The following is a 9,214-nucleotide window of genomic DNA, read 5'->3' on the forward strand; positions in this document are numbered from 1 at the left end:
TTACCCCCAGCCTCAGTTTCCCCATCTGTACAGGGGGGTGCAGCCTCACTCTCCCAGCATAAGGGAAGCACTGGACCCATGGATTTACCCAGAGATGGGGCAGGAGGGGACCCCAGTGGGGAGAGGAGCCGGGAGGGGGCTCCAGAGCACCAGGGATGGCCCTTGGAGGCTCTTTAGTGGCAAACGCTGGGGAGGGAACTTGCAAACTCTTTGTGCTGGCCCTTTGGGGAGAACTGGGCAGACTTCCCTTGGCCCCTGCCTCCAGGAAGCCCCTGATCCTGCCACACCTCCAGGCCATCCTGGGCCAGCCTTGGGCCTAGCACCGCAGAGCCCCATAGCCCATGTTCGGGGACTGAGGCTGGGGCCAGGGTACTACAGCCAATCCCAGAGCTGGGAGGCTGCCTGCAGGGTGGCCGTGGGATTCGAGACCTCACATGAGCCCCTGCCCCAGCGGCAGCACCCCCTCCCCTGGCCCTAGGCTGGGAACTAATGTGGCTGCCAGCCCCCCAGCTCTGATGCCCAGGAGAGTCCCTGGTGAATGTCAGCAGAGCCCAGCAGAGACCCTCATCAGTCTGGTGCCTCCTCCAACAGCCCCCCGACCCCACCACTCAACAGCCAACTCAGCCTGTCCCATCCCCCTGGACCCCGGGTCAAGGCCACCCCAAAACCGCACACCTGCCCCTAGAGGGTCCTGCTTGGGCCCTGCCCACCCTCCCCCCCACCCCATCCCTGCTTCTGGGAGCCCACTCCCAGCCCTCCCATCTGGAAAGTGGATACAGCCTGGAGCAGACACTCTGCCTGCATGCTGGGGGTGAGGGGCTGGCGAGGCATGGCCGCCTCCCCAACCTTGTGGCCGTACAGGCCTGGACGGGGCATCAGCCTGGCCCCACGTGGCGGGACGCAAGGGAGGACCTCCTCTGCCACACACAGCTCTCCACAACCTGGAGGATCTCTGTGCAGAGGGGCATGTGGGGGCCACAGAAGAGCCACCTGGGTGGGAGTCTGTGGGTGCTGGATGCCTGAGCCAGGGTCTGGGCCCGGGTCTGCTGGACAAAGCCCCTGCCCCCTGAGAGGCAGGGCACGGCCCTGGGTCAGGCAGACTGCCCTAGACCTGCCCGTGCAGGGGCTCGTGGGAGCCGGCCGGCCCTCATCCAAACCGGCTCACTTGAATCCGGTCAGCCTGTGCGGGGAGCAAGGCCACCCCCGTGCCCTGCACAGTGGGCAAGAGGAGCAGTGAGGGTCACAATCAGGGCAGGGCCCTGTTCAGAACTGCCCCCCTGAAGTGTGGCGACATGAGAAGCTGGGCCGAGGGCAGGAAGGAAGCGGGACAGGTGCTGGGGCCATAGGAGGGAGTGGCCCCGGGCCCAGTGGGCAGGAGAGGAGGGCACCTTCTAGCCTGCATCCTGGGGATGTGGGAGGTGCCAATGGGCGCAGGTAAGGGGAGGTCAGGTTACCCCCAAGACTGAGGCTCCGGTGTGAGCCTTCAAGAGGCTCCTGGGGCTAAAAGATGGCCTGGCAGAGCCCTCCGTGGGGTTTTCACACAGGGTCCCACAGCGAGGGGTCGCTGGGGCCACCAGAGGGCCAGGAGTTCTCCAGAACTCGAGGGCTCCATGCCCTGGGTCTTGGGGACAGCTCTGCTGGCCAGAAGGCAATCCCAGCTCTGAGCCCGAGCCCCTGAGTGGCCTGGTCCGGCCTCTTTTGGCTGGACTCGGGGCAGAGCTGGGCAGGAGGCCCAGGCCGCCAGCACAGACGGCCCCTGAGCCTGCCAGCGGCCACTCACCTGCACCTGCCCAGTCCCTGCCCTCTGCCCCGCCCCCGACAGGCCCACAGGTGCTTTCCAACAGCAGGGCCCCTCTGCCCCTATTCCCTGCCTGCCTGAGAGCTCCAACAAGGCCTTGGATAAACGGCTCAGAGGCCGCTCGGGCTGGGGCACACCAGTGTCAGGCCCCAGGTGACATAGCAGGGTGGAGGCCAGCCAGTCAAACCCATCCCAGGCTGGGAAATCACAGCTGAGAGGGGGTGGGGCCCACGAGGGAGCCCCTGACCCCGCCTGGCACCCTGGGGTAGTGTCCCCTAGGGGCAATGCTGGCAAGGTCCTGGGATCAACAGGGGTGGCCCCTGATCTTCACTGAGGGGTTCCTCTGACGGGGTTGGGGGCACAGGTCCGGAGAGATGGGAGGAGATGGGCAGGGGGCAGTCAGAGGACAAACAGGGCCTCAGAGATGATCAGACCCTCACCTTAAGCAAGTGGGTGATGGGCGGTGGGGACCCTCGCTGAGCTGGGGGAACAGATGTGTACGAGTATCTGTGTGTGCATGTGTGTGTTCTGTGTGCACACATGTGTGTGCAAGGCGTCTGCACATGTGGGCACCTATAGCATGCTTGCACGAGGCTGACGGCAGGAGGAGGCCTCAGTGTGTGCTATGGGATGTGTGGGTCAGTGACCCGGGAGGGGCCAGCCTGGAGGGGGAGCCCCAGGGAGCCCAGGGCAGGGCCTCAGAGGAGGGCCGGGCCAGGGAGGGCGGCTCCACACCCCTCCCTTCAGGTAACCTCGCGGTGGCTCATCTGAGCCGGCCCATGCGCCCACCCCCAGCCACACCCAGAGCCTGGGCCTGCCCTCCGGGTCAGACTCCACAAGCCCACCAACCAAAGGTGAGGGTGGTAGGGGCGCCTGGCCTCAGTGCCGGGCTCCGGCGTGGTCGCCGGCCCCTCCTCTCAGAAGTCCTCACGGGTGGCTGTCTCTTGGAGGCTGCAGGCCTCTGTCTGGTCCGTGGGTTCACATATCCCGACTGGGGTCACTGTGGCATCCAGCACGCTTTGCCCGTCCTGGGTTCCAGTGATCAGTGGGCACTCGAGCCCCCTCAGGTCCCCGCCTCCCCAACCTGCCTGCGGCCAGGAAGCCTGCCGAGTGCCCGGTCCCAGCACTTTGGCCAGCCTCTGCCCCGAGCCTTCTGTGTGGCCTCTCGGAGCCTGCAGGGCAGCCTCTGGGTGAGGGATGGGGGACCCCAGAGAGCCAGGTGAGGGAGGAGGAGCTGGAGTCATGGTGATGAGAGAGGGCTGACCACACACCGGGCCGGGTCTCGGGTCTCAGGGGACCCCCGCGAGGCAGGAACAGTGTCAGCCCCCCATCACAGCTGGAGGGGTCACCAATCCGCTCAGGGGTGCCCCATCCACCTCCCACCATGTCTCAGATGCATCCGCGCCCAGGTGGACTGTCCAGCCCCTGCCTGCCATCAGAAACCAGGGTGCCCCAGGTTCCCTGCCCACAGGGGCGCGGCTCGATGCTGGCCCATCAGGCTCCGGGATTCTCCAGCCGCACCTCCATCCTTGGGCCCCCCGCTCCCCTCCTGGCCCTGCCGTCCCCTCCCCACCCACCCCAGGCCACCAATGGCATCCCCAGACACCAGCCACAAAGGCTCTCTGTTGTCCCGGCCGGCCCCCTGAACAGTGCCCGCCTGTGTCCTGGAGAAGGCTGCCCTGGGGGAGGGGCGGGTGGGCAGCCGCGGCACGGACGGCGGCCCGCGGGCTGGCGGGTGGGCAGGGCTGCGAGAGGCCACCTAAGGGCGCCTGACCACCCCGCCCTCCCCCCGTGGGGTGCCCAGGGCCCCCACAGGTCCCTCCTGGGCCATGGCAGTTCAGGCAGCTAGTTTCCCAGAGGCACAGGCAGCCCCGCTGGGCAACCCCGGTCACAGACCCCAGACAGCCTGCCCGAGCGATCTCAGGGGTGTGGGGCCACAGGGAGGGGCTGGGAGCCGGGGCAGGCCTCCGTTTACAAGCAGAACCGGGGGTAGTCTGCTAGGAGACCCTGGCCCCCAGCCCCACGACCACCATCTGCCCCCACTCCTAGCCCATGTGTGGCCAGCCAGCTTCCTGAGCACCCCAGCCGACTTGTGGGGCATCCCAGGCCTGCCCCGAGGGGGCCTGGCAGTGTCGTCCTCCCAGCAGAGAGGGGAAGCAGACTCGGAAGGGTCCCCAGGTCCAGGGGCGGGGGTGCCGGGGCGGGGCTGGGCTGCCAGTGGGGAGGCTCCCTCCCCTGCCCGCCAGCCTGGGCACCGGGGCCTCCAGGGGAATCTGGCCGGGAGCCAGGCAGAGCCGCCCCGGAGGAAAGAGAAAGGCGGCCCGGCCGGAAGGTCCAGTGCTGGGGGCAGAGAGAGGAGCCTTGTCCTGGGCTGGCTCTGCTCCAGGCTGCCCCGTCCAGACCCGCACTCTCATCACGCCTCTCTTTCCCAAGAGCCTGTCACCCAAGCCACTTGCAGGCCTTGAAGACACCCCGTGCTCCGTGCTCTGGGCCTGTGCTCACACCCGCCCGCTCTGAGCAACTCTGCCCCACCCCCACCCCCCACCAGGCAGATACGTGCGGTCCTTCAGGTCACGGGCCTTTGGGTCACAGGCAGGGTGGCTGCCCTGGAAAGTGTTACCTGAGCCTGCGGGGCCTCCCGAGAACAGACGTGCCCTTGCGAGCTCCCACCACGTCCTGCGACCAGGGCACACGCACACGCACACACAGTGCTCTTGTGTTGCACAGACACACTCTGCGGAGTCCCGGGCGGGGACAGTGAGAGCATCAGCCCCTTCAGCTGGGCGTCCCTCGGGGGCAGGGAGCTCTCCCGAGGAGGGGAGGCTCTCGAGATTCTGGCTGCGACCTATGTCCCTGCCTCTCCTCTCCGCGTCCCCCTGCTTGGTACCGAGAGGAAGCCCATGCTTCCCGAGGGAGACACAGCGTCCTCGCCCGCTCAGCTGCTAGCCACGGGTGACGCTCCACCCATGCCCCATGCCAGGGTCTGTTCCCGGAATTCTCAGCAAGAGGGGCTCATCCAAGGTCAGCGGTCCAAGGTCACACGAGGAGGGGGTGGGGATGGTGGCAAGATCGGAAGAGGAGGTCAGGAAGGGCCCTTGTGGCCGGGCCGATGACGCGGAGGTCCCAGGGGTGTCCCAGGGGTGTCAGGGTGTCCCTGACAGCATGGGGTGGTGGGAGGGGCGAGAACAGAGGAAGGGGTGCTTAACCTGGACATGCTTCAGGGAGCCCAGGTCTCGGGGCTCCCGACACCCCCGCCCCGCCCCATGGCACCAGCGGCTGCATCAGGACATGCTGTCTGAGAGGAGCCTGAGCACCTGGTGCTTAGAGGCACCAAGGTTCCCGGCACCACAGACACCTTCTTCCCCATCTCCAGGAGGGCTGAGGGGAGGAATGGTGGCAGAGTGTGGGCCGGGCCCAGCACCACCACCAGCTGCACCCTAAGAGCTAGGGCTGGGTGGACAGAGAGGGGGACAAGCTGACCTGTGGCCCAGGGCGAGCTCTGGGGAGGAGGCTGACCCCGAAACCAGGGCTGGGCCAAGCCGGAGGGACATGTGCCCTTGTGGGTTGCACAGGGACTGGTGGGACCCGGAGGGTCGGGGCTTGGGCTGGGGGCAGGGACAGCGCTCTCTACGTTCTGACCTCACTGGCATCCGCCTGGACAAGTGGGCTGGCAGCCCCGACTGCCCAGGGCAGCGCCTACACTGCCTGTCTAAACTCCGCAGGCCAGGCGGCAGGGAGGCTCCGCCAGCCCTGGCCACCAGCTCCAGGGGGTGGGCGCCCCACCATCACCCCCTGACCCCACTGACTTGGCCAGGCCACCTGGGCCACGCATGGAGCTCCGAGGCCCCTGCCTGCCAGCTCCTCAGGTCCTCTGCCTCTCCTCCCACCTTGGGGACCCCTCAGCCGAGTCTCAGCTGAGAGTCAGCACCCCAAAACCAGCCACCCCCTGAGGGACGGGGGCAACCTGGCCCTCATCTTGCCATCCATCACAGCCTCTGAGGCCCTGGAAACCTCCTGCCCTGGAGGCCTCTCTGGTCCTGCAGTCACCCGGTCACTCAGCAGGGACCAGTCCGTACCCCCACCCACAAGTGAGCCCTGGAGGATGCACACAGACCCCACGGGCAGGGACCTGCTGGAGAGTCAAAGGCGAGGGTGGGGGTGCTGCGGGGGATGGGGAGGTGAGGGGTAGGAGGCGTGGGGGCAACAGTGGGAGTGAGGGTTGGGGATGAGACGGCCAAGGGGTGAGCCAGGGCCTCCTGCCGCAGGCAGACGGATTCCATTGTCTAAAGCACTTTATGCTTGTAAAGGCACAGAACATTCTGGAAGGATAACAGGGACACCTTAACAGGAGGACCTGGGGTCTAGGGCGAGGAGACTCCCTCTGCACTCTAGCCCTTTAGGGCTGCTCCCATTGCTTGTCACCTTCCAGGTGCATGCGTCAGGAAGGTCTAACTCTTTGCAACCCCATGGATGGTAGCCCTCCAGGCTCCTCTGTCCAGGGGATGCTCCAGGTAAGAATATTGGGAGTGGGTTGCCATGTCCTCTTTCAGGGGATCTCCCCGACCCAGAGATCGAACCCACGCCTCTTATGTCTCTTGCACTGGCAGGCAGGTTCTTTACCACTAGTGTCCCCTGGGAAGCCCAAGTAGAAATGAATTAATAAGAAAAAGCGGAGGGAATGGTGGCTGCAGGCAGGAAGGAGCCCCGACTCCCACCACCCTGTGAGCCAGGGGGACACTGGGTACAGGGAAGGCTCCGGATGCTCCGGTAGAAAGGAATCCGAACCCAGGGATCCGAACTCCTCTGTGGCAGCGGCCACGGCCAAGGGTCCCGGGTCTCCTGCCGCGTCTCGCCCTGCAGAGGAGGCCTCATGCCTCTGTACTCTGCCACTGAGGCCCAGGCTGGGAATCAGTGGGAAGCTCTTCCCCTCTTGGGCCTTGCTTTCCCAACAACGTAGAGCAGGAAGAGGGGTTCCTCCAGCACCCTCTGCCCGGTATCCTCAGAGAAATGCCACAGCCCCAGACATGAATGTCCACCATGGGGCCCAGCTTCCAGGGCAGTGCACACTCGTATTTGTGTTGTGGGTCTGTTTGTGGTACACACTGAAGGGAGGCTTGGGTGGTATCGGGATGACAAGAGGAGCCTGGAGTCCAGTGTGCTTGTGGGCAGAGGCTGCCCCCCAGGAGCACCTACCATCTCCTTGGCCATTGGGGCAGGTCACAACCTCAGTCTAGGACCAACCCCCTCCCCTGCCATAGTCCCCACTATTCCCAAGACACAGCCCAAGGCCTGCAGGGTTCTGGGTTCTGGCTCCCTTCCCTCTGGAGCCCCAGTCCTGCTGTTCATCTCTCCAGCTCCTGCACACGAGCTGCCTATGCCTCACACCTGCCACAGGGCCTTTGCATGGCTGCTCTGGTGTGAGACCATCCTCACCACTTCCACTGCTCTTCTCCTGATTTAGCTGCCATTCCCCATAGAGGGCTCTCGGAGACCCCTACCTCTGGCCTCCTGCAGGCTGCTGTCTTCCATGCCAGAGCCCATTCATTGAACTGAGCAGGGTCTCTTCCCTGCCTTATTCCCACTAGCCTTCACATGGCAGGGCACGCCCTCTGCCTTGCCCAAGCTGCACTCCCAGTGCACACGTGTCCACGTGGGCACCTGTACTTTCACTACATGTGTGCAGGCTATACACAAGGGTATCCAGGCTATATGTCTACCCAGAAATCCCTGCTCAGACCGGTAGCACGGCCGCAGCCACGCGGGCTGGAGGCCAGAGAGTTCCAGAGGACAGTGGGCCAGAGTGGGTCAGTCGGGATGCACGAGGCTAACCAACCCTCCGGGTTTAGGTTTGAGGGGGCCACCGCTTGCACGCCGCCACAGGACCTGCCGCAGGTAAAACGTGGTTAGAGTCAATCCTGCCATCCCGGGCGCGCATTGACACAGATCTGCTCCGCGCACGCACACACGTGTGGCAGTCTGCGTGCCTGCCCACACAAGCCGCCAGCTTGCCGGCCGGACACGCACGTGCAAGCGTGGCACACAGGTACCCAAACGCGCTTCTCACTCCCGTGCACCGGGCACGCGGGCACGGGGAGTGCGGGGAGGCGGCTGACTGCACTCGGGCCCTGACGAGGGAGCCTAGGGCCCGCCGAGAGGCGGGGGCGGCCGGGCTGCGGGGATGGGGCGGGCGCCCGGGCCGCGGACGAGACGGAAGGGGCGGGCAGCCGGCCGGTGGCGCGGGCGCCCTCTCTCGGCCGCTCGGGGCAGCGCGCCGCCCTCCGCCGCCGCCACCGCAGCCCGGCGCCCGCCGCCCCGGCCGGAGCTGGAGGCGTCCCCGGGGGGCGGACTCGCCCTCAGGACCCGCTCCGGAGGCGGGCCCGGGCCAGGCGGGCCGGCCAGGGGGCGAGGATGCCGAGGGAGGTTGCCCGTACCCCGCCGCTCGTCCGGCCCCGCCGAGGCCGCCTCCTGCCCGGCCCCGAGGCCGCGCGTCCGCAGGCGCCCAGCTGCCTCCGGACACGGCCGGCCGGGACGCTGCGGGCCCAGCCCGCTGCGGGCCCAGCGCATCGAATGTCCGGGAGAGCGCCGAGGGCCTGGGCCGGAAGGGCCCCCAGAGCCTCCCCCTCGCCCCCATTTCACGGACGCGGCCACCGAGGCCGGAGAGGGGCCTGAGCCTGCGGGCGAGGCAGGGCCCCCCAACTTGGCTGCGTCCCCTGCCGACCCTGGGTCCCGAGCAGAGTGGCGTGATGCCGAGGGCGGCGAATCCCCTTTCCTGCCCCCGCGCAGGAGCGCGGCGGGGACAAGCTCCATTCCCCGGGATCGGAGGCGGCAAACTCCGCGCTCGAGCCTCCGCGCCGCGCCCGCCGGCGGAGCCGCGCGCCGCCCTGGCGCATTCCCGCTGGCCTCGCTCTCGGCCTCCCGCCGCCCGGGTTCCGGGACTCCCAGGCCGGCCCCCCGCCCCCCAGATCCAGGCGCAACAAGTCTGAAAGCAGCGCCGAGCAAGAGCGAGCGAACGAGCCCAGAGGAAGGGCGCGCGGGGCTGGGCGCTCCGGGATCCCGGAACGCGCAACGTTCGCCTCCGGGGACGCGGCGCGGGCGGCGGGCGGTCCGGACTGATCGGCGGGCGGCCCCCACCCCTTGAGTGGTCCTGACACTGCGCGGGCGGGGGCGCGCCCGGGAGCCCCCACCCCCTCCTTCGTCTGCTTGACCTTGCTGGGGTCCTCAAAGCCGGACCCGGCCGCACCCGTGCGTCCGGACGCAGAGTTTCGCGGCCACCTGCGGGGGCGAGGGTGGTACTCCTCTCCCTCGACCTCCCTCCCTGCCTCGGCGGCGGCGAGGGTCGCCGAGGAATAGAAGGCTGCAGACTCTAGGAGACGCTATGGCCGCCTCCTCAGACCCCAAATACACGGTATTCCACCT

This window comes from Bubalus kerabau, chromosome 14, assembly GCF_029407905.1.
Source record: "Bubalus kerabau isolate K-KA32 ecotype Philippines breed swamp buffalo chromosome 14, PCC_UOA_SB_1v2, whole genome shotgun sequence".
NCBI lineage: Eukaryota > Metazoa > Chordata > Mammalia > Artiodactyla > Bovidae > Bubalus > Bubalus kerabau.